The 25,008-nt window shown below is 34.8% G+C and overlaps 1 long non-coding RNA gene and 1 other non-coding gene across 2 annotated transcripts; both read left to right on the top strand.

Moving 5' to 3' along the window:
- The first annotated feature begins 5,670 nt into the window (after positions 1 to 5,670).
- Positions 5,671 to 15,630, top strand: LOC138884400 (uncharacterized). Its single transcript, XR_011404591.1, has 3 exons — positions 5,671 to 6,832; positions 11,038 to 11,103; positions 15,394 to 15,630. It is a non-coding gene; the product is annotated as an uncharacterized lncRNA (long non-coding RNA).
- LOC138884421 (small nucleolar RNA R71) lies at positions 12,901 to 13,007 on the top strand. Its single transcript, XR_011404615.1, has one exon. It is a non-coding gene; the product is annotated as a small nucleolar RNA R71 (small nucleolar RNA).
- Positions 15,631 to 25,008: the final 9,378 nt, after the last annotated feature.

Genomic DNA, 25,008 nt, shown 5'->3' with positions numbered 1-25,008 from the left:
AAGGTGAAGGTGATTCAGGAGGGGCTTCGTACAGCGCAGTCGAGGCAAAAGAGTTATGCTGATAGGAAGGTTCGAGATGTGTCCTACATGGTTGACGAGAAGGTTCTGTTGAAGGTTTCACCCATGAAGAGTGTTATGAGATTTGAGAAGAAAGGGAAATTGAGTCCTCAGTTCATTGGGCCTTTTGAGGTGCTTCGGAGGATTGAGGAGGTGGCTTACAAGCATGCCGTTCCACCCAGCTTGTCGAGCGTGCATCCGTTATTTCATGTTTCTATGCTCCAAAAGTATATTGGGGATCCGTCTCATGTTCTGGATTTCAGCACGGTTCAATTGGATGATGATTTGACCTATGATGTGGAGCCAGTAGCTATTTTGGGTCGTCAGGTTCAAAAGTTGAGGTCAAAGGATATAGCTTCAGTGAAAGTGCAGTGGAGAGGTCGACCCGTGGAGGAGGCTACCTGGGAGGCCTAGCGGGAGATGCAGAGTAGATATCCTCACCTATTTGAGGCTTTAGGTACGTTTCTTGATTCGTTCGCGGATGAATATTTGTTTAAGTTGGGGAGGATGTGATGACACGACCAGTCGTCTCATGAGTTACCGCTCCGTTTCCCCTATTTCTACTTCTTTATGCTTTGTTATCCGTGTTTTGTGGTATCGGGTTGGTCGGATCGAATCCGAAAAGAATTTGGCAAGGTTTGAGACACTTAGTCTCTTTAGAGTAAGTTTAAGTTGGAAAAGTCAACCGGATGTTGACTTATGTGTTAGAGGGCTCGGATGTGAGTTCTGATGGTTCGGCTAGCTTCGGGAGGTGATTTATGACTTATGAGTGTGATCAGAATGAGATTTGGAGGTCCGAAACAGATTTAGGCTTGAATTGGCAAAGTTGATATTTTGGCCATTTTCGGTTGGTAGGCAAGATTTTGATAAGGGTCGGAATGAAATTCCAAGAGTTGCAGTAGTTCAGTTGTGTCATTTGGGATGTGTGTGCAAAATTTCAGGTCATTCGGACGTGGTTGGGTTGAGTTTTTGATCAAAAGCGAAATTTGGAAGATTTTTGAAAGTTTGGCTTGAATCCGATGTGTTTTGGGTTATTTGATGTTGTTTGGGGTGTTTTGATGATTGGAACAAGTTTGAATAAAGTATTAGGATATGTTTGTGCTTTTGGTTGAGGTCCCGGGGACCTCGGAATGATTTCGGATGGTTAACGGAGAAGTTGGATTTTTGTTGCAGCTGCTGAATTTGCTGCTTCTGGTATTTTTGCACCTGCGAATTTGGGGACCGCAGGTGCGGCGCCGCATGTGCGAGAGAGTGGCCGTAGCAGCAGATTATGGGGATTTGTCAGGGACCCCAGAAGCGGCTAAGAGGACCGCATCTGCGGAGTCGCAAATGCGGAAAGGGTGATCGCAGATGCGGATTTGGCCCATTAAGTGATTTTCGCAGAAGCGACTATTGTGCCACAGATGCGGAACAACTGGGCAGAACATATAATTTATTTCATTTCGCGAATTTGAGCTATTTCACCATTTTTTACTTCGGCCTTGGAGCTTTTTGGGCAATTTGAGAGAGGGATTTCAAGAGAACTTCATTGAGGTAAGGAATTTGGACCTAAAACCCATTCCTATGCTATTATTTCATGAATTAGAGCTAGAAATTATGGAAATCAAAGGTTGAAATTGGGGAAACTAGGGTTTGGAAACTTAGACCTTTAATTGTGGATTTGAAGGACCATTTGGGGTCGGATTTGAGAACTTTTGATATGTATGAACTCGTGGGGAGATAAGGAATCTATTGATGTAAAAGTTATTGAATTCCGAGACGAGGGTCCGGGGGCCGAGTTTTGGTAATTTTGGGATTTGTGCCCTTTATTGATTGTTTTCGCTTGGACTTCATTTCCTTAGCATATTTTTACGTTCTCGTTCTGATTTTGGATAGATTCGACGCGCGTGGAGGCCGATTCGAGGGGCAAAGACATCGCGAGTTAGAGAGTTGACCGATTCGAGGTGAGTAATGATTGTAAATTATGATCTGAGGGTTTGAAACCCTAGATTTGCATATCGTAGTGCTATATTAAGGTGAGACACACGCTTGATGACGAGTGTGAGGTCGTGCACTATTGTGGATTATGACTTGGTCCGTACCGATTGATGATTTTACCGCATATTTGATTGAAAACTATTTGTTATCATCATTATTATTTGGGTTGAATGCCATATTGGGCTTCGTGCCAACTATTTGAACCCTTCAGGGCTTTTTATAGATATTTCCTCACTGTTTAGACTTTATATTTGAACTCAGTCATGTTATTTTCCACTATTTTCATACTCAGCCATATTTACTCAATTTTAATACTTAAATGATATTTGGGGCTGAGAAACACTGTTTTACTATTGCCCGAGTGGCTCGTGAGGATTTTTGACTGAGTAAGGCCGAAGACCTATGATCTGAGGAAATACTGATACCGATTTGAGGCCGAGGTCCTGAGATATGTACGCCACGAGGTGGCTTGATTGATATGAGACCGAGGGCCTAGTGTTGATGCCACGAGATGGCTTGTTATTGCGCATGGGCCGTAAGGGGCCCCTCCAGGAGTTTGTACACCCCAGTGAGCTGACGAGGCCAATGTGCATAGGAATTCTTGCTCGTGCTTTGTCAAATTATAATACAGTTTAAGATATCGTCCCACAGAGATTGGAACATCTATGCTACGGATTTAGATTATCTTCATCACTATTTAGGAGAATTGAATTTATGAGTGAGCGAAAGTTCTAGGATTTTTAAATGCAAAGAACTAATTGAGTAGAAATAATAAGAAAGTGTTGGGAATCCTTGAAGCCGCTTGATAAGATTAATATAATAAGATTCAAACTCTAATACTTATTTCTCGACAATATAATTGCTTATTTCTAATACAATTATATTTTCTTCACTTTAAAGTAACTATCTAAAACACCTCTTCCGATTAGTGTAATTAAATAATTTACAATTAGTGATGATAAGAACAGAAATATTTTCTTGCCTGAGTTGTACCAATAATAACAAAAACCTCTTTCGATTAGTTCTCATTAGATCAATAGACTTAATCAAATCTTTCTTTTCCGGATAAAGATTGAAATAAGTAAGACTAAGACACTTGTAAGTAGCTGCGATTTTATTAATTTGCCCAATGACTATTTTATTTATAACTATTCGCTGCAACTTATTTTGCTTCTTCCGAATACAAAAATTAGCACAACGGTAGTTATAAAATAGAATAGTTAGATTTGACCATATTAAATAATCAACACCTTATTACTTTGGTACAAAAAAAATGGAGATTTGGGCAGCTTCTCGGACAAGAGCATATAGAACTGAATATATATTATAGTAACTTAGCAAGCTTTTTCAAGTATCCCAACTGGAGTAGTTTACTTCATTATGGAGTAGATAAGAGTACTACTAAGATGATAAAGGAACAGAATACTTCCTAAAAGAGAAAGAAATATTAACTGCCAAAATCTAAGCTAGAGAATCCAATTAAGAGATCGACTCTTTTCTACTATTCTGGCCTACCTTGCCTTACATAGATAGGCTCTATTTATAGGAGAAAATTTCAGGCAAACTAATCCTCTGTTGCGACAGTAAAAGTTGTCGTCGCGACGCTAATTACTTTATCTTTTCTTCTTATTGTGCTGCAACAATAAATGTCATCGTCGCGACGCTAATTGATATATCTTTTCTTCTTCATTGTCGCGACAAGAAAAGTAGGTGTTGGATCAATAATGGCATGACTCTTCCTTTCATTTCTTGATGCGTTCTTTTTTTCTTCTTTTTTTCTTTTTTCTTCTTCTTCTTTTTCTCTTTTAAATAATTCTTCCCTGCAAGATTTGTTAGTACTTATAGGAGAGTAAATATAAATTATTCATGCTTTTTAATATTTTTATACAAAAATATTATTTATTTACATATGAAAATACATGAATAATTATACTTATCAAATTCCCCTATACTTGAATTTTTGCTCGTCCTCGAGGAAAATATTTTCAAAATATATTGACTCTCTTTAAAAATCATTGTTTTCCTTGTACAAAAGAAAATTTATTCAAAATAAGAATTTCCTCATTTCTCAAATTTGTTCAACCTTTTCAACCTCACAAAACTTTTGCCTTGCTTATGATCTCATCTTTGTTCAACAAAAATTTGCATCCTTTCACCTGGAACTCTTTAAGAATTGATAAAGTTATGGTCACCAACGATAAAAAACATATATTTTTTTTCTTTAACCATAAGCTTGCTTTTTATGTAAATCGCCACTAATGTAGTTTAAATACTGCTTTCTGAAATCTTTTAGGACTTTTTGGCTTGTAATGTTAAGCTTCAGGCTGGTAGGATAAAGGTATATTTATAGTGATTTTTTTTCCAGCTAATGGAGCAACATATCTCCTAAAGTTTAGGGGCACTTTTCATTTCTTTTCCTCCCCCCCCCCCCCTTTTTTTATATTGCTATATACACTGAATATTTTCTTCATATATGATAACAATATTCACATGTACACCACTTCATATCTTACCTTCTCTATTGTCAATATATATAAATATATTTTTAAAGCTCCATTTAAATTTTTAGCTGAAGAAGAACAATTATGGAGAAGTAATTATAGACATATGTATATCTATAATTTACTGGTTAAAATTGTGGTGTGATACGAAAGAAAGGTTTAGAGGCTTAAAATTTGGGTACTAGGGATAAAAAAAATTATTTTTATTTTTTATATACATATATAAAAGGCTCAAAAGGTATCAAAGCAAGCCTAATTCATTTTTTAAAAATCAGTGTCAACTATAATTTCGCCTTGACAAACATTCAGAGCAAGTTCTAGTAAAGAGTTATTGATTCTACCTGTTGGTGCTCATAATTCTTCTCAACCCCAATAATTTCTTGAGGTGAAGAAACAAATCCTTACTTTCACAAAATCAAAATAACAAACCTGGAAGTTATGTGATTAAAGAGGAAAAGAGTTAATATTTGAAAGAATGAAGAGATCTTATGTTGTGAATTTAATAATGAAACAATAATCTATTAAAGATATATATATATATATTTATATATATAGGTAGTACTATACATAATGTTAGATATAATACTTAGTACTATATTTACTGAAATAAGATTATTATTATTTTATTTTTTTTGCATTTGGTGCTACCAAAGCATCAAAGAATACTTTACTGCTCGAGGATGGTGTATCTTCCCAGCCAAATGACCTGAATCTTTTTCCAATACTAACATAAAAGACAATGTTAATATGTTAAGAGTAGTAAAAATTAAGTAAAACAACTAAAAGACAGCAAAAGTACTGCAAATAAAAAAACAAAGTACAAAAAGTAAAGACAAAATGCAGTACTTTTAACAAGGGAAATATTTATACCATGGGATTGCTTCTTCAATAGACAAAAACACATTCTACCCATAAAGCTTCCCAGCAATTGCTTTAAGACATACATGCAACATTTACTATCCCAAAATACTTCCAACCAAGTACTAACCAAAAGCACAAACATTAAAGATAGCTATCAAGATATTTACAATATTAACAAAGCAAAACATTAAAGATAGCTACCAACTATAGTACTATATATATTAAGCAGTGAAAGCATGAATTTTTTTTCCTTAGGACTCCTTCTTCATACTTTCCTCCCCCATACTTAAACGCTTCATCCTCCCGGATGAAGTCGCCGCTTTAGATTAAGCTACTTTTTTCCTGTCGCTCCACTCTCCTCACCGTTCTCAACCAAATAATCCTTCTGTTGTGGCTGTGCCATGCTCGATTCTCCCACTTCAATCACATGTGATGGTTCCATACTTGTTTGTCCAAACTGGGCTACTTGAACTGATGTCCAACCATCTGAAGAATCATCTCCTTCCTCCATTGGTTTCTTCCCTTTTTCTTCTACAAGTTTAGGTTTTTTTGTTGCTCTTGTTTCTGGATTAGGCTCCCTAATTCTTGGACCTCCAAATGCTGGTGTAAATATGGGAGTGGGTATAGAAAAAACAGCAGTTAGATCTGGCAAATTAGAGAAGGTTTCGCTGCTATGATCGGATACAATAGGGGCAGTAGGTGGCGGTGGATTTTCTCTATTAGGGAGAGGGGGTGGTTGCGAGTTTTCTATGCCCGCCATCGCTTCCAAATCTGCAAGGGTGTACCATCTTGGTATCGGGCAAGTAGATGGATCTACGAATTCAAATGGTGGAAGAGTTGTTGGCTCATTGTAATTCCATTGCCGAGCCATTCTTTGCGTAAAATTTGCTAGAGCCCAAGACATGGTTGTACTATATATCATCTCCTACATTATGAGATTCTCTAGCCTATCCAATTTCTTCTTCAACCTATCCACTACACCATCAATTTTAGCATTCACTTCTTCCCTCATTCTTGCAATTTTTTCCTCCATGGAAACAAACTTTTCAACCAATGATTCCCTGATTTCCCTCATTCCTCCTGGAAAAATAGGAGGTTGTTTGCTATTTCTCAAAAGAAGCTCTTCTTCTCCTTCTCTTTTGTATGGGCCTTTAGTTTTTGCAAGTTTTGACCACACTTTTTTGTCGATCTTTTTATTAGAAGGACTCAAAGTCTTTGGATTTACAATGATACCAGCTTCCTTGATCAATCTAGTTATGGTTGATGGAAACCATAAAGTCCCCACAGTGGGATCAAATCTACAGAACTTCATATGGATATTGATGATTTTACCCACATTCAGTGGCATTCTTGAACAAATTACAAATAGCAAAGCTAATCTGTTCAAGTATATATCAGTTCCATGGGTATTAGGAATCACTCTGCTACTTAAAAAGGTAAGAAGTGGTCTAGCTTTGTACATAATATTTTGCCCTTTTAAACATACCTTAGCTGCATTTGCATCATACCCCCAAGTAGCTCCAAATGGACATAACAAATGCTCCAGCTCATCTAGATTAGGATTGTTAATAAATGCTAAGGTTTGACTGTCATCCACTTGTGTGAGATGATACAAACGATTGATAACTTGTGGAAAACAATCAACTCTCATTCCTCTAACAGTAGAAAATTGAGCATTTTCATTTAAGTTTCTGTAAAATTCTCTCACTAAGTCCAAACAAAACTTTCCTGATGGCTTAGAAAATTCACCCCATTGATAGAATTCTAGCACTTGAGACACATATTCATCCTCTTCCCCATCTTGAGGATCAAAAAATATTCCTTTCTCATGAATGGGGTTTCTTTCAAGATTTTCTTGAATCCATGACTCTCCATCCTGAGATGTATCTATTCTTGGAGGAGCAGTACTGTTGGGAGGCATTTTAATAAGACAAACTAAGTTTAGAGTTGAGGAGAAAGAGGAGAGAACAGGGGAAAACAAGAGGAGGCCTGAGATAGAATATTCCAGTTAAGAATTAACAAATTCCGGCAATGGTAAGTTTCATAAACTGGTCCCCCTTTATATTAATCAGATTTCAGCCTAGGGACTGTTGCAACAATAAATTAGATGGTTTGAAAAAAATTGACAGAGAACTTACGCTGCGACATTAATTCTCCTGATGCATCTTTGGCTTGTTGGTTCACTGATGGCCTTTAATTTCTCTGTCTTTTCAATTTACCCTTATTTTTTTTTAATTTACTGCTGCAACATTGATTGCCTTTGGTGCATTTAATGACCTGACAAAGGTAATTATTGAAACTAGAAATAAGTACAGCAACTCTACGTGGGTAAGTAACATACATATGAAATGGAAAACTAGATTCTCAAAAAAAAAAACGTAGCTCATAACTAGTAAGTATAGGTAGTATAACAATGTATGTATCTCATATTCCGGCAAGATATAATATAATATATATTAATATAATGTACATATTTACATTACTACTACATAGAACTTATATATTAACTCTACGAATTTGAAAAACTTTTTATTTATTATTTTTTACATGGCTAATTTATATGGCAAAACTCTATTAACGTAAATATCTTGCAACCCAACAAAACAAGTGATTTTCAAATGAATAATTACAAATAGTAGATTAGGTAATTAAAAACCTAACTATTATATGAATATATGCACAAGTAGATATATGTAATTATAGAAGCTATTATAATAATTATTTGTATGTACAATAATCTTAGGTATAATTTTAGCTATATATATAATATATTTACTTGCTTGAAAAGAAATTAGTTCTGAGTTTAATGTCGTCAGCTCGACTTATTTTTGTTGCTTTCTCATTGTATCACTGTAATGGATGGATGTCTCTCGTACTATCCTCCAATGTATAACTTCAACCTGTGTCCATTAACTTTGAATTTGTCTCCACCATTGACATGTTGAATTTCAAAAGCTCCAAATTGTGTCACACCAGTTATTACATATGGTCCTGTCCACCTTGATCTGAACTTACCTGGGAAAATCTTTAGGTGGCTATTATACAAAAGAACTTTGTCCCCTATTTTGAATTCTTTGTACCTGATAAACTTATCATGCCATTTTTTTCACTTTCTCTTTGTACAAACAGGCATTTTCGTATGAGCTTAATCAAAATTCATCTAGCTCATTGACCTGCAACAAACGTTGTTGACCGGCTTTTATTGGTTCCACGTTTAGTACTTTAATTGCCCAAAAAGCTTTACATTCTAGTTCGACTGGTAGATGACATGCTTTTCCAAAAACAAGCTTATACGGTGATGTGCCTATTGGTATTTTATATGCTGTTCTATAGGCCCATAAAGCATCATCTAGTTTCAATGCCCAATCTTTTCTAGATATTCCAACAGTTTTTTTCAAGATTCTTTTTAACTCCCTATTTGAAACTTCAACTTGGCCATTTGTTTGAGCATGATATGGTGTACCAGTCTTATGTGTGACCCCATATTTAGATAATAGGAGCTCAAATTGTTTATTCATAAAATGCGTACCTTGGTCACTGATGATTACTCGGGGAGTCCCAAACCGTGTAAAAATATTCTTTTTCAAGAAATTGCACACAGTTTTTGCATCGTTTGTTCTGGTAGCTATTGCTTCTACCCATTTTGACACATAATCAACTGCAACCAAAATATATTCAAAAGAATGGGAGGAAGGAAAGGGACCCATGAAATCAATGCCCCATACATCAAATATCTCACAAATAAGAATGGTGTTAAGAGGCATTTCATCCCTTTTTGAAATATTTCTCATTCTTTGACAGCGATCACATGATTGCACATATTGTCTTGCATGAAAAGTGATGGCCAATAGAAACTTGCTTCCAAGATTTTTGCTGTTGTGCGAGTTGCTCCATAATGCCCACCTACTGCTCCATCATGACATTGATTAAGAATTTTTGTCATTTCTTGTTCAGGAACACATCTTCTGATAATTCCATCTGCACAAAATTTAAACAAGTAAGGATTGTCCCAAAAATAATATTTTACGTCGGTCATGAGTTCTCTTTTGCTGATAAGAGAATTTCTTTGGTATCCATTTTCCAATAAGATAATTAGCAATATCGGCAAACCAAGGGGGTTGGTTAACAATAGCGGTGATGGAGAAAATATGTTCATCCGAAAATTCTTCTCGGATATCCACTGTCTCAATTGGTGGATTTTTCAACCTGGAAAGGTGATCTGCTACCTGATTTTCCGTTCCCTTTTTGTCTTTAATTTCAAGATCAAATTCTTGTAGCAATAATATCCATCTTAGCAATCTGGGTCTTGCATCTTTCTTCACCAAGAGATATTTTAATGCTGCATGATCAGTGAATATTGTAACCTTTGTTCCTATTAAATAAGAACGAAATTTATCAAAAGCAAATACTACTGTCAATAGTTCTTTTTCTGTTGTGGCATAATTCAGCTGAGCTTCATTCAAAGTTCTACTGGCATAGTAAATGGGACGAAAATTTTTATCTTGTCTTTGTCCTAATACAGCTCCAATAGCTGTATCACTTGCATCACACATTACCTCAAAGGGTTTGTTCCAGTCTGGTGAGATAACAATCGGGGCATTTGCTAATTTTTCCTTAAGACTTTCAAATGCTTTTCTGCAATCCTCAGTAAAATCAAACTTTACATCTTTCATTAGTAGGTTAGTTAGAGGTTTTGTGACTTTTGAATTTTTTTTTATAAACCTTCTATAAAAACCTGCATGTCCTAAAAATCTCCTAATGCCTTTAACAGTGGTGGGAGGGGGTAATCCTGCTATTAGATCAATTTTTGTCTTATCAACTTCTATCCCTTTAGCAGTAATTTTATGTCCTAAAACAATTCTCTCTGTGACCATGAAATGACATTTCTCCCAATTAAGAACTAAATTTGTCTCTTCACATCTCTTAAGAACTAAGGTCAAGTGCTGAAGACAATCTTCAAATGTTTTGCCAAAAAGTGTAAAGTCATCCATAAAAATCTCCAGAAACTTTTCAGTCATGTCAGAAAAAATGACTGACATGCAACGCTGAAATGTAGCAGGGGCGTTACACAAACCAAATGGCATTCTTCTATAAGCATACGTTCCATGGGGACATGTGAAAGTTGTTTTATCCTGATATTCTGGTGCAATTGGAATCTGGTTGTAACCTGAATAACCATCAAGAAAATAGTAAAAACCATGTCCTGCTACTCTTTCCAACATTTGGTCAATGAAAGCTAAAGGAAAGTGATCTTTTCTAGTAGCATCATTAAGACGTTTGTAATCAATACAAACTCTCCATCCTGTAACTGTCCTTGTAGGTATGAGTTCATTATTTTCATTTTTCACAACAGTCATACCTCCTTTTTTTGGTACTACTTGCACAGGACTTACCCAAGGGCTGTTAGATATGGGGTAGATGATACCTGCTGCCAGAAGTTTCACCACTTCTTTTTTAACTACCTCTTGCATTACTGGATTAAGTCTCCTTTGAGGTTGGACTATTGGTTTGTAATCTTCTTCCATGAGAATTTTGTGCATGAAAATGGCTGGGCTGATTCCTTTGATATCATCTACAGTCCATCCCAAAGCTTTCTTGTGTTCTTTCAAGACTCTAATCAATTTGTCTTCTTGTTCTGCAGTCAAAGAAGAGGAAATGATCACTGGAAATTGTGATGCTTCAAGAAAAATATATTTTAAATGAGAAGGTAAAGTTTTAAGTTCAATTTTTTGTTGAACTTCTTTTGATAAAACTTCCTCATTTTGTGGTCCACTTACCAGTGTTTCAGCTTCTTCTTTAATTTTTGGGTCATCATCATTTGTAGAGCCAAAATTTACCAGATATCTTTCTAATGAGTCAGAGATTAGTTGATCATCTTTGTATTTATCTGCAAGATCATTTAATAAGTCAATGTGAAAACAAGAAGATGATGACTTATCATCAGGATATGTCATTATTTTCTACATGTCAAAGATGACTTTCTCTTCACTGACCCTTAGTATCAATTGTCCTTGATGAACATCGATGATTGCTCTACTGGTTGCCAGAAATGGTCTACCCAGAATCAAAGGTACATCACTATTTTCTTCCATTTCAAGTACTATAAAGTCTACTGGAAATACAAACTTGTCAACTCGGACAAGTACATTCTCAATAATTCCCTTAGCATTTTTAGTACTTGAATCAGCTAGCTGTAAAGAAACAATTGTATTTTTCATTTCCCCAAGTTCTAATTTTCTAAAAATTGAGAAAGACATCAGATTTATTGAAGCGCCAGAATCACACAATGCTTTTTCAAAATGAACACCTCCAAGAGTACAAGGAATTGTAAAACTGCCTGGGTCACCAAGTTTTTGTGGAAGCTTATTTTGAAGAATAACACTGCATTTTTTCTGTAAGTTTAACTACAGAGATTCCTTACAATTTTCTTTTACTTGACAAAATATCTTTCAAAAACTTAGCGTAGGAGGGCATTTGCATTAAAGCCTCAGTAAATGGAATATTTATGTAAAGCTATTTCAAAATTTCAAGAAATTTAGAAAATTGTTTATCAAGATTTTCTCTTTTCATTTTCTGGGGAAAAGGAATGTCCTCAGAGGGAGGATTTTCTTGTGAAATTGTTCTTTCTTTTCTTTTTTTCTTTTGTTCTTCCGACTCAGATGTTACCTTGGTGGAGTCTCCTTTTTCCTGTTTTTCTTCCTGTACCTTGCCTTGTCGATTTGGATATGGGTCATCCAAATTCTTTCATGATCGTAACACAATGGTTTTGAGATGCTCTTTCGGATTTTTCTCAGTGTTGTTTGGCAATGGTCCTTGAATATTTCCTGACAAAAGAGTTTCCAATTGACTTACTTGAATTTCCAGATTTTTCAACGATGAATTATGACTCTCCATTTTCTCATCTGTAGCCTTTATGTATTTGTACATCAAATCTTCAAGTCTAGGTGTATGAGACTGTTGTGGCTTAGGCTGATAAGGTCTAAAATTTTGTTGCACCCTATTCTGATTCTGAAATCCTGGTGGTCCTTGTACCTGTTGTTTTAAAAACTGTGAGTTTTCAGCACCATTGGGGTTACTCCATTGGAATCCTGGATGTTTCTGAGCCATGGGACTTCCATAGGGGTAAGATTTGTAGCCAATTAAGTTTACCTGTTCATCATTTTGATTTGTGGCTTGACATTCATGATTGAGATGATTCTCACCACAAATGTCACAACCTTCAGATTGTTGTGGATTCACCTTAAAAGTTTCAAACTTTTTTGCTAAGGAAGCAATTTGTTGAGTTAAGGTGTTCAGAGCATCTACCTGGTTCACAGTCACTGCCTTTTTTATAGTAACACGGTCATATGGCCACTGCACTGCATTTTCAGAAATTTTATTTAACAATTGTAAGGCTTCATCAGTAGTTTTGCCCATTATGGAACCTCCGACAGCTGCATCTATAACATTTCTTGATGAGGGTTTTAACCCGTGATAAAAAATGTATAGAAGCATGTGATCAGGAATTCCATGATGAGGACATTTTCTCAATAAACCTTTTAATCTTTCCCAAGCCTGATAAACTGACTCAGTGTCAATTTGCAAAAAATTATTAATATCTTGTCTCATTTTTGTTGTTTTAGCAGGAGAAAAATATTTGTTTAGAAATTTCTGAGTCATCTGATCCCATGTTGTGATGGATCCTCTAGGCAAGCTACGTAACCAAGCTTTAGCTTCTCCTTTCAGAGAAAAAGGAAAAAGCCTTAGCCTAATTGCATCCGGTGATACCCCGTTATACTTAGCTGTTTTAACAAGCTCAAGAAAATCAATCAAATGACTATGTGGGTCTTCACTGGGATCTCCAATGAACTGACAAGATTGTTGAATTGTTTGGATCAAACCAGTCCTGATTTCAAAATTGTTAGCTGCCACAGGAGGTCTTCTAACACTTGATTCACAATCAAATTGATTAGGTCTAGCATAATCCCTCAGAATCATATTAGCTGGACGTGGTGCTACTTCATCAAATTGGTCTTCTGGAATTTGGGGTGGATCATTGAGAAGTCCTTCATCTTGTTCCATGTCTTTTCTAGTTGTGCTATGAAAAGTTGAAGTTTGTCCTTTCCTGCGCAATCGTAAAGATCTTTCAATTTCAGTATCGTATTTAAACAACTCTGTAGAAGAAGAGCGGGTCATAAACTAGCTGAAATTCCTGAGAATAAGAAAGAAAATAAAATAAGCATTAGAAAAAAAATAGTTTCCCAAATTAGTAAGAAGATAATTAATCTGAAGTAGATAATTGCCAATCCCCGGCAACGGCGCCAAAAATTTAACGAGGCCAATGTGCATAGGAATTCTTGCTCGTGCTTTGTCAAATTATAATACAGTTTAAGATATCGTCCCACAGAGATTGGAATATCTATGCTACGGATTTAGATTATCTTCATCACTATTTAGGAGAATTGAATTTATGAGTGAGCGAAAGTTCTAGGATTTTTAAAGGCAAAGAACTAATTGAGTAGAAATAATAAGAAAGTGTTGGGAATCCTTGAAGCCGCTTGATAAGATTAATATAATAAGATTCAAACTCTAATACTTATTTCTCGAAAGTATAATTGCTTATTTCTAATAATATTATATTTTCTTTACTTTAAAGTAACTATCTAAAACACCTCTTCCGATTAGTGTAATTAAATAACTTACAATTAGTGATGATAAGAATAGAAATATTTCTTGCCTGAGTTGTACCAATAATAACAAAAACCTCTTTCGATTAGTTCTCGTTAGATCAATAGACTTAATCAAATCTTTCTTTTCCGGATAAGATTGAAATAAGTAAGACTAAAGACACTTGTAAGTAGCTGCGATTTTATTAATTTGCCCAATGACTATTTTATTTATAACTATTCGTTGCAACTTATTTTGCTTCTTCCGAATACAAAATTAGCACAACGGTAGTTATAAAATAGAATAGTTAGATTTGACCATATTAAATAATCAACACCTTATTACTTTGGTACAAAAAAATGGAGATTTGGGCAGCTTCTCGGACAAGAGCATATAAAACTGAATATATATTATAGTAACTTAGCAAGCTTTTTCAAGTATCCCAACTGGAGTAGTTTACTTCATTATGGAGTAGATAAGAGTACTACTAAGATGATAAAGGAACAGAATACTTCCTAAAATAGAAAGAAATATTAACTGCCAAAATCTAAGCTAGAGAATCCAATTAAGAGATCGACTCTTTTCTACTATTCTGGCCTACCTTGCCTTCCATAGATAGGCCCTATTTATAGGAGAAAATTTCAGGCAAACTAATCCTCTGTTGCGACAGTAAAAGTTGTCGCCGCGACGCTAATTACTTTATCTTTTCTTCTCATTGTGCTGCAACAATAAATGTCATCGTCGCGACGCTAATTGATATATCTTTTCTTCTTCATTGTCGCAACAAGAAAAGTAGGTGTTGGATCAATAATGGCATGACTCTTCCTTTCATTTCTTGATGCGTTCTTTTTTTCTTCTTTTTTTCTTTTTTCTTCTTCTTCTTTTCCTCTTTTAAATAATCCTTCCCTGCAAGATTTGTTAGTACTTATAGGAGAGTAAATATAAATTATTCATGCTTTTTAATATTTTTATACAAAAATATTATTTATTTACATATGAAAATACATGAATAATTATACTTATCATGAGCGCGGGTACCCATTGTGATGTGAGATTGAGCCCGAAGGGCTGGTATTGTTCTGAGATGTTGCCCGAGGGGCGGTTTTGTTGATACAGTGCCCGAAGGGATAACCTTTATGTGTTTATTTTCCTTAATTGCCTGTCAATTACCTGCTTACTTGTTGAAAAAGGATTTTATGTATCTTTTCACTGGTTCACTGTTTTCAAATGGTTTTACGGCTTCATTATAGAATGCCTTGTGCCTTACGTATTTTCTTGCTTTCAATATTTATTTATATTTGTTACTCACTGAGTTGGAGTACTCACTTTACTCTCTGCACCCTGTGTACAGATTCAGGCGTAGCTGGTTACGCTCCCGAGTGTTGATCCCTCCATCTTCAAGCGGACATTCAGAGTTCACGAGGTAGATGTTGGCATCCGCAGCCCCGTGTCTCTACTCCTTTATCACTCCTATCTCTTTTCAGACAGTTGTACTAGCTTATTGACTTAGCGGATTTGTATTATGACTTATAGATGCTCATGACTAGTGACACCCCGGTTAGGGCTGTGTATGAGTGTTCTTCCGCGTATTTATGTTATTATCCGTTGTTTCAATTTTATTTTATCATGTTTAGACTGTTCTTAAATGCTTAACTGTTAAAAATTGGAAAATGGAAAGTGTCGGCTGGCCTTGTCTTCACGAGAGGCATCATCACGACCGGGTCCGGGTTTGGATCATGACAATTGTTGCGTTTTATATATAGTTACATTGAAAGTCTATATATATAATAAGTAGATATTGATAGAGACCATAAATTACGTTTACTGTGGTTCCACTAGTCAATTGATATCAATGGCTATATTTTGGGATATAATTAGCAATTTAATTATAAAATATAAATAATAAGTAGATATTGATGCTAGTTAATTACATTGTTGCGCTTTATATATAGTTACATTGAACGTCTATATATATATGTATAGTAGCCAACATATAATTTCATATAATTTCATTCATTAAGGTCATGCGTATATTGATAGCGACCATATAATTACGTTTACTATGGTTCCACTAGTCAATTGACACCAATCGTTATATTTTGGATATAATTAGCAATTTAATTATGAAATATAAATAATAAATAGATATTGATGCTAGTTAATTACATTGTTGCGCTTTATATATAGTTACATCGAACGTCTATATATATAATAAGTAGATATTGATAGCGACCATAAAATTACGCTTACTATGGTTCCACTAGTCAATTGACACCAATCGTTATATTTTGGGATATAATTAGCAATTTAATTATGAAATATAAATAATAAGTAGATATTGATACTAGTTAATTACATTGTTGCGCTTTATATATAGTTACAATGAACGTCTATATATATAATAAGTAGATATTGATAGCGACCATAAATTACGTTTACTATGGTTCCACTAGTCAATTGACGTCAATCGTTATATTTTGGGATATAATCAGCAATTTAATTATGAGATATAAATAATAAGTAGATATTGACACTAGTTAATTACATTGTTGTGCTTTATATATAGTTACATTGAACGTCTACATATATAATATAATAAGTAGATATTGATAGCGACCATAAAATTACGTTTACTATGGTTACTAGTAAATTGACACCAATCGTTATATTTTGGATATAATTAGCAATTTAATTATGAAATATAAATAATAAGTAGATATTGATACTAGTTAATTAAATTGTTGTGCTTTATATATAGTTACATTGAACATCTATATATATATATATATAATAAGTAGATATTGATAGCGACCATGAATTACATTTACTATGGTTCCACTAGTCACCAATCGTTATATTTTGGGATATAATTAACAATTTAATTATGAAATATAAATAATAAGTAGATATTGATGATAGTTAATTACATTGTTGTGCTTTATATATAGTTATATTGAACGTCTATATATATGTGTATAGTAGCCAACATATAATTTCATTCATTAAGGTTATGTGTATATTGATAGCGACCATATAATTACGTTTATTGTGGTTCCACTAGTCAATTGACACCAACCATTATATTTTGGATATAATTAGCAATTTAATTATGAAGTATAAATAATAAGTAGATATTGATGCTAGTTAATTATATTGTTGCGCTTTATATATAGTTACATTGGACGTCTATATATATAATAAGTAGATATTGATAGCAACCATAAATTACCTTTACTATGGTTCCACTAGTCAATTGACACCAATCGTTATATTTTAAAATTTAATTAATAATTTAATTATGAAATATAAATAATAAGTAGATATTGACACTAGTTAATTATATTGTTGCGCTTTATATATAGTTATATTGAACGTTTATATATATGTGTATAGTAGCCAACATATAATTTCATTCATTAAGGTCATGCGTATATTGATAGCGACCATATAATTACGTTTACTATGGTTCCACTAGTCAATTGACACCAATTATTATATTTTGGGATATAATTAGCAATTAATTTTGAAGTATAAATAATAAGTAGATGTGGATTCATACACCGAATTTTCTTGGTTTGAATCCATTTTTTAGATAGGGTAAAGTGTCCACTTGACTTGGTTTGATATGAAGGAAGTATAATAAATCGTATACCGTACTTGTTTTTAAGAAAGGAAGAAAATACAATAATTTGTATACACACTAAATCGTATAATTTATATAAAAATAAAATACACATAAATACAATGGTAATACAAATATAATACACAAGACTCTTCAGTTCCCAACATTTAATTTTCGCATATTTCAAGGCTTGGAATTTAATTTTGTATTTTGGAGGAAAAAATGTAGGCTAATTAGTTAGGGGGTCTTGGATGTCTTTTCACTGATGTGGCCAAAGTTGGGTCACACCAGTTGGGTCATTTAGCATCACCCTAAAACAAATACTGAGAGTTATCACTGTCCGGTTAAAAGTAACGTTTCAGCAAAAGTAGTAAGTGATAATAGTCAGTTAGTCAATCCTCCTAACTCAGGTTTGATGAAGACGTTTGGCTTTTGTGGTTTAGTAATAAGCAGGGGCGGATGCACGCTTGTTGAAGCGGTGTGCGACACCGCTTCGTCGGAAAATTTTACTAAATAAATATATTAATATGTACGGAAATGGATAAATAGGAAAAAATAATAGGCGTAATGCCTTCTTGGCCACTTAAACTTGTAAGGCTTTTGAAAGCCAATACATGAACTTTGAATTTTCCCATTTGAACACTTCTACTTGATAAAATATCTACTAATAAACACGTTTGACCATTGACTATGCTTATGTGGCCATTGACTCTCTCAGATTGTTGTAATAAGAAATTGAAAAGCAACAGTGTTCGCAGCTTTTTAATTTGTTGAATTTTTTTGCTGATTTGCTAGAAAAAATCGGGTTAGATTTCAATCATGGTAAAAGGTATTCGCCGCTCACTAATTATTCTATCTGAATTTTAGAGGTGGTGATTTATGTCTCTGAGTTTGTGATTTTTTCTCTATTATTTTTGGTGGTAAAAGGTTGGACTTGAAGGTTTTACATATGCTTCTTATTTTGTAGGTGAGAAGATGATAAAACAGTAAAAGTGAAAAGTATTAGGTGGGAGAGAAAAAACAATCGCTGGAGATATTTGATCGGTAACATCCGGAGTTTTTCAGGTCGTTTTCTGGTGGGTTCTGAGGGAGTGGAAGGGTTATATGCAGAAAAAGTTAATTTGACAAAGAAAAAATAAAAAAAATAAAAGAAGTGGGACCTTGAACATACGTGTCTACAAATGTGAATGAATGGAAGATGTGGCTATACAAAATATTAAATTAATTCTATGTCAGCAGCGATTGAACAACACACACCATAACAAGTATTTATTAGTAGACATTTTCTCAAGTATAAGTGTTCAAATGGGAAAATCCAAAGTTCATGTATCGGCTTTCAAAAGCCCTACAAGTTTAAGTGGTCAGTAAGCCATTACGCCAAAAATAATATCACTAGATATAAATTATATCTTGGTGTGTTGGTTAGGTGCTTGATTTGCATTTTTCTTTTGCAAATATTTGAGAGAGGCTTTGCGGTTAAAAATAGTAATGAAGTAGAATTGAACTCAAGACATTTTCTAACTTAAGACTCAACAAAGCCAATTGACTAAGGCTATTTCTTGTCTAAAAGTATGATAATCAAAGTTATATTTCAGTTCTTCTATAAATTTCGACACTGCTTACAAAATTTCCTGCTTACGCCCCTGGTAATAAGGCGAACAATTAAAATAGGAGGTGAAAAAGTAAGGAGAAAAATTCAAAAAAAGAAGAAAAAAACACATGTAATTCTTAATTTTTGAGTGGTGCCAAGTCATCCTCTCAAAATGTTTAAACTCGAATCTATTTGGATTTGAAGATTACAGAAGATTTAAATACATTTCAATATTCGAGCATTTAAGAAAAAATATTTTATAAATTCAATAAAAAAAAATATCAGCGCGAAGCACGAATCAATTCACTAGTTACTTAATTAAGACGTAGTTCTAATGATTTGAGTTGTACCTATGATGCATAGCTATCGGCCTTCAATACTAAGTCAATTTACAAATTGGCCGAATTAGCTGAAGTAGTCATAATTATTCTGAGTGTAAAAGCTGCCTATGAGTCTATGACCAATAATGTATAACAATAATACTGTTAATGTTATTAATTCCTCAAGGCGGCTCAAACACATGTGTGGCCTAAAGCCAAAGTTTAATGTGAAATTTAAATTTTTAAAATAAAATTATGATATATATATATATATATATTATTTGAAGTCTTTTTTTTTAATCTTTTCGAGATACAAAATTATTAATAATTTTTTTTATAATCTATTTTCTCTAATAATTCTTTTTCAATTGATAGTATTGTCAACTCATTTAATCTATCTTGAGACATTGTTAATCTCTGGTAAGATTTTATCAATTATAATTTTGAAAAACTTCTTTTCTTTTAGACAACTATTATAGAAAAACTCTATTTTTATATGAAAAATAATAAATATTTTTTTAATACCTATAAACCTATAAAAAAAATTAAAAAATGGGGCCCCCAAATTTTGGGGGTTTAAGGCAAACATCTTACTTGAAACAACGTTAGAGCCGTCCCTGTGTTCAAGTACCACTAGCTTTCCATAAATACTTTTATGTCATTATTGCCAAAATTATGTTTCAATGAGTTCTTGTACTTCTTTTGTCTTAAATTTCACATTGTACTAGCTAGCTTCTACACATCTTTCTTCACGAAGACTTGTTCACTACTAGAAAAACGGAAAAAAGCAATCACAAAAAGTGACCAATACCATCCGAGTTGTGCATGACTAGTCCATATATATTCTTAAATCGTATTATTCCCGGTCTACGTAATCCGAAAAGTTTGATAGATCTATATTTGCAACCTTTGATTGATGAGTTGAAACATTTGTGGTACGATGATGTTAAAACATATGACATATCAACCAAGAAGAATTTTAATATGCGTGCTAATTTAATGTGGACAATTAATGATTTTCCTACGTATGGAATGTTGTCTGGGTGGATGACTGCTGGGAAGCTAGCTTGTCCTTACTGCATGGAAAATAGTAAAGCGTTCACTTTAAAACATGGCCGAAAGCAATCATGGTTTGATTGTCATCGTTAATTCTTGCCTCCTGATCATGAGTTTAGAAGGATGAAAAATGCATTCAAAAAGAATAAAATGGAATATGATTCTCCCCCTCCGATACTTTTAGGTGAGGAAATTTGAGAGACGGTCTAGAACTTCAGTAAAGTTACTGAAGCTTCACCTTATAGATTCTCCGGATACGGTGTTACTTATAATTGGATGAAACAGAGTATATTTTGGGAGTTGCCTTATTGGAAGGATAATCTTCTCCGCCACAACCTTGATGTCATGCATATTGAGAAGAATTATTTTGACAATTTGTTCAACACAGTGATGGATGTTAAAGGTAAGACAAAGGATAACCCGAAGGTTAGAATGGACTTACAAGAATATTGCATGCGGCCTGAATTATACTTGCAGACAGTAAACAATGGTAAGATATTCAAGCCCAAAGCAAGTTACACATTCACTTTGGAGGAAAAACGGCAAATTTGTGATTGGGTAACAAAATTGAAGATGCATGAGGGTTATGCGTCGAATCTTGGGAAAAAAGTTGATATGGAGGTAGGGAAGTTGAGCCATTTGAAAAGTCATGACTGTCATGTTTTCATGGAGACCTTAGTGCCTATTCCATTTTGTGGTTCGCCTGAAAGAATCTGGAAACCCATCACACTATGTAGGTAAACAATATTTGGAAGTTATGCTAACTTATGAATTTTTTAACAATATGTAGGTAAATGATCCAAATAATGGTGTAAATCAATTTTTGAAAGATATATCTTGGGGACCTGGGCTTGAGGTCACAACAATGTCTAAGTACGTTGTGAATGGTTATAAGTTTCATACAGAGGATTGCTCTAAAAATAAAAATAGCAACAACAGTGGGGTGTGGGTTCAAGGTGGTGATGGCAACCAAGTTGGAGATATTGATTATTATGGTGTGCTCAAAGAAATAATAGAACTAGAATATACAGGTTGACCATTTAAGAAATTGATACTCTTTACATGCAAATGGTTTGACCCAAATCCAACAAGAGGTACAAGAGTACACAATCAATACAACATAATTGAGGTTAATCATACGAGTGAGTATGATCGCTATGATCCTTTCATAATTGCACAAATGTTAGGCAAGTGTATTATGCTCCTTATCCATTGCGGCGGAATAAGTCCGATTGGTGGGTTTTAATCAAAACTAAGTCTGTAGGTAGGGTGGAAGTCGAGAATGTGTTAGATGTTGCATATCAAAATGATATCTCCAGTGTTCACCAAATAGTGGACGAACTTTTAGAAAATGATTTGGAACATCCTGAACACATATTGGAAGAAGTTGATATAAATGAAGTAAGAATTATAAAAAATGAGGAAGAAGAATCAACTTATGAAGCTCAAACTAGTGAGGAAGAAGAATTCTCTGACGAGGAACAATACGTCGATGAGCTTTAAAAAGTTGGTTTCTTTAATAACTCTCGTTTATAGCTAGTTTCTTTATATGTTTCAATCTAAATATGTATTATATTATGCAGATGATAGGCAAGGGTCGATGTAACAATGACCCTACTGGTTCTCGGGGTCGAGAAAAGGCTAGGAAACCAAAGAGGAGGGTAGGAGATAATACTCAATCTTTTCCACCCTCTTCAGAGATGCCAATGTCTTTGCCTCCACCCCAGGGCTATTCTGAGCTGCCACAATATCACGAGCCCTACACCTTCATGTAGACACCAGGTCTTTCGTCACAGGGCCATAGGACTATACGTCCGACATACAGTCCACCTGCCTCACGACCACGTGGATCGCAGCCATATGCATCGCATGGATCGCATCGATCCATGTCACATCCACATGGATCACAGTCATCAGTGTCTCAGCCACTCGGGTCACAACAATCAGTATCACAGCCACTTGCGGTCCATCCAGCTATGTCGCAGTCACAGGGATCGCAACCATCTTCATCAGGGACTCCATTTATTTTAGGCCTTAGCCTGCGAGATACTAGCTCTGACCCCCCCCCCCATCTTCCACACATGCCTCTGATATACATGCTTCAGATGGTGATGCTGATGATAACGAGGAGGTGCATTATGATCAATATGGCAGGATCATCATAGTCCCTGAGGGTGATGGGTAAGAGTTATTTATTATTTTTACGTTTATTGTTTTGTACAGTTTTTACTAAGATATTAATGTATTTTTTTTATTAAATTGCAGGTCCATCCCGAGTAATATTACTACGAGGATAATCACCAAAGCAACCAGAAAGCTTTATGATGGCCCTTATGTAACTTGAAGTGAATTCCCATTCTCGCTGAAGGAGCAAATTTTTAATTAATTTAAGGTATAAATGTTCTTTTAAGCAGTATAATTAATTATATTTATGATATTTCCATATAATATTTAACTTTTGAAATACAGAGCAAGTGTGTATGGGAACACCGCTATAGCGTGTAAGTGGCTGCAAATTTTCATCTCAAAGCTCTCAAGCGGTTGTCGCATAGTTTCTCCAAAGCTAGAAAGTTGAACCAGAAGCGTGACTGGTTGCTTCAAAATTTATGGGAGGATTTGCAAAGGCAATGGATTACCGCAAAGTTCTTAGAGAAGAGCGATAAAGGAAAAAAAGCTCGCACATCTGAGAAGGGAGGATCCTTGCACACTGGAGGTGCTATCAACCTAGGGACAATAAAAAGAAGAATGATACGTAATTGCTTAATTTATTTTAATTTTCAAAGTATATCTATTCTGTTTATTAACTAAAATTTATGAGTTTTTAGGAAAAGAAGTTGGGGCGTCCGATGAAGCAAGATGAGCTATTCAAGGAGACTCATATTATAAAGAAGAAGAAAGAGACGGATCAAGAAAGATGGGTCGAGGGTCGAGCCTCGACTGTACATGTAAGTTTTCACTTTTCATTAAGTATTTTGATTTACTTTTATATAAATTTTGAAATACTAATTCAATGTAATTTTTCTTATAGGGTCGCTTCACAGCTGAAGTGGAGGAATTCATATGCAGTCAGCCACCTAATGAATCGGGCGAGCCAATCCAACCTTCGGACGAGGATGCTGAAAGAATATGGACGGAGGCTACTGGCGGTCCAAAATAGGGGGAGGTATACGGGCTTCCTACTAAGAAATTCTATTGCTATAAGTGTGGAATGCAAGGAATAGGGACTTCCTCGCAAGCCGAGCAACTTGATGGGGAGAGCCTCCCCGCTATGCGGGAGACTATGACAAAGCTCACATCCGAGCTAGAAGCGGCTAAGGAAAGAGAAAAGCTTAGAGATGCTCAGTACATTGGCATGCAAGCTCAGTGCTAGGGCATGCAAGAGCAACTCAAATCTCTCCTAGCTTCTGGAGGTTTTCCGATTCCCCGGTCTCGTGAGTCATCACTAGAGGCTCGACTTCCCTGTGCTCGTTCCTCCCGTCCTCCCCGTGCTCGTTCCTCCCGTCCTCCCCATGATCGTTCTTCTTGTCCTCGACAAGTAGACCCTTCTGGATACCGTTTTGGTGATGAAAGTTCATCAGACGGTGATGATAATGATGTACAAAACACTCCTTGACTTTTATACACTTTGAACTAGACAAATAGCTTAATGTGTTAGTTCTATTGAACTTTATACTTTGTTGGTTTTAATGTTATTATTGTTGTTGTGTTGTGTTGTTGTGTTGTGTTGTTGTTGGTTTTGTTGTTGGTATTGTTGTTGTTGTTGCTTGTAATAGGGAATTAGGTATGCTGGCAGGTGGTGTAGCTACCAAAACAGGCAGTTTCTGCCAAAATTATATCCAGAAAAGCGACCAACTTTGGTCGCTTTTCTATTTTAAAAAATATTTTTTGGGCAATAGCGACCAATTTTGGTTGCTTATGTTTAAAAAATAATTTTGGTCGCTTATGTTTAAAAAAAAATTAAAAAAAAAACGACCAACTTTGGTCGCTATTTTCCAGATTTTAAAATATAATATTTGGTTTACAGACCAAAGTTGGTCGCTATATTTTGATTAATAATAAATAAAAAATATAATTTAAATATAGAGACCAACTTTGGTCGCTAAATTTATATTATTAAAATATTAAAGCGACCAAAGTTGGTCGGTATATTGTTTACCCGGAATATTTGGTCCTTTTACCTTAGAGACCAAAGTTGGTCGCTAATTAGTGACCAACTTTGGTCCCTAATGTAAAGGGACCAGCAAAATAGCGACCAAGCTTGTTTGGACGCTTTTTGGTCGCTTTTTGACTTGTAAGCCATCCGCACACAGACCTAACCGAATGTTCCTTAGTTCACTAGCAAAATTTGGATATGTCTTATCAAAGTTCTTTCAAGCT

The sequence above is a fragment of the Nicotiana sylvestris genome, chromosome 12 (assembly GCF_000393655.2).
Source record: "Nicotiana sylvestris chromosome 12, ASM39365v2, whole genome shotgun sequence".
In the NCBI taxonomy this organism is placed as follows: domain Eukaryota; kingdom Viridiplantae; phylum Streptophyta; class Magnoliopsida; order Solanales; family Solanaceae; genus Nicotiana; species Nicotiana sylvestris.
Note: the sequence above shows the minus strand (reverse complement) of the source record. Positions and strands in the feature narration are given on the sequence as shown.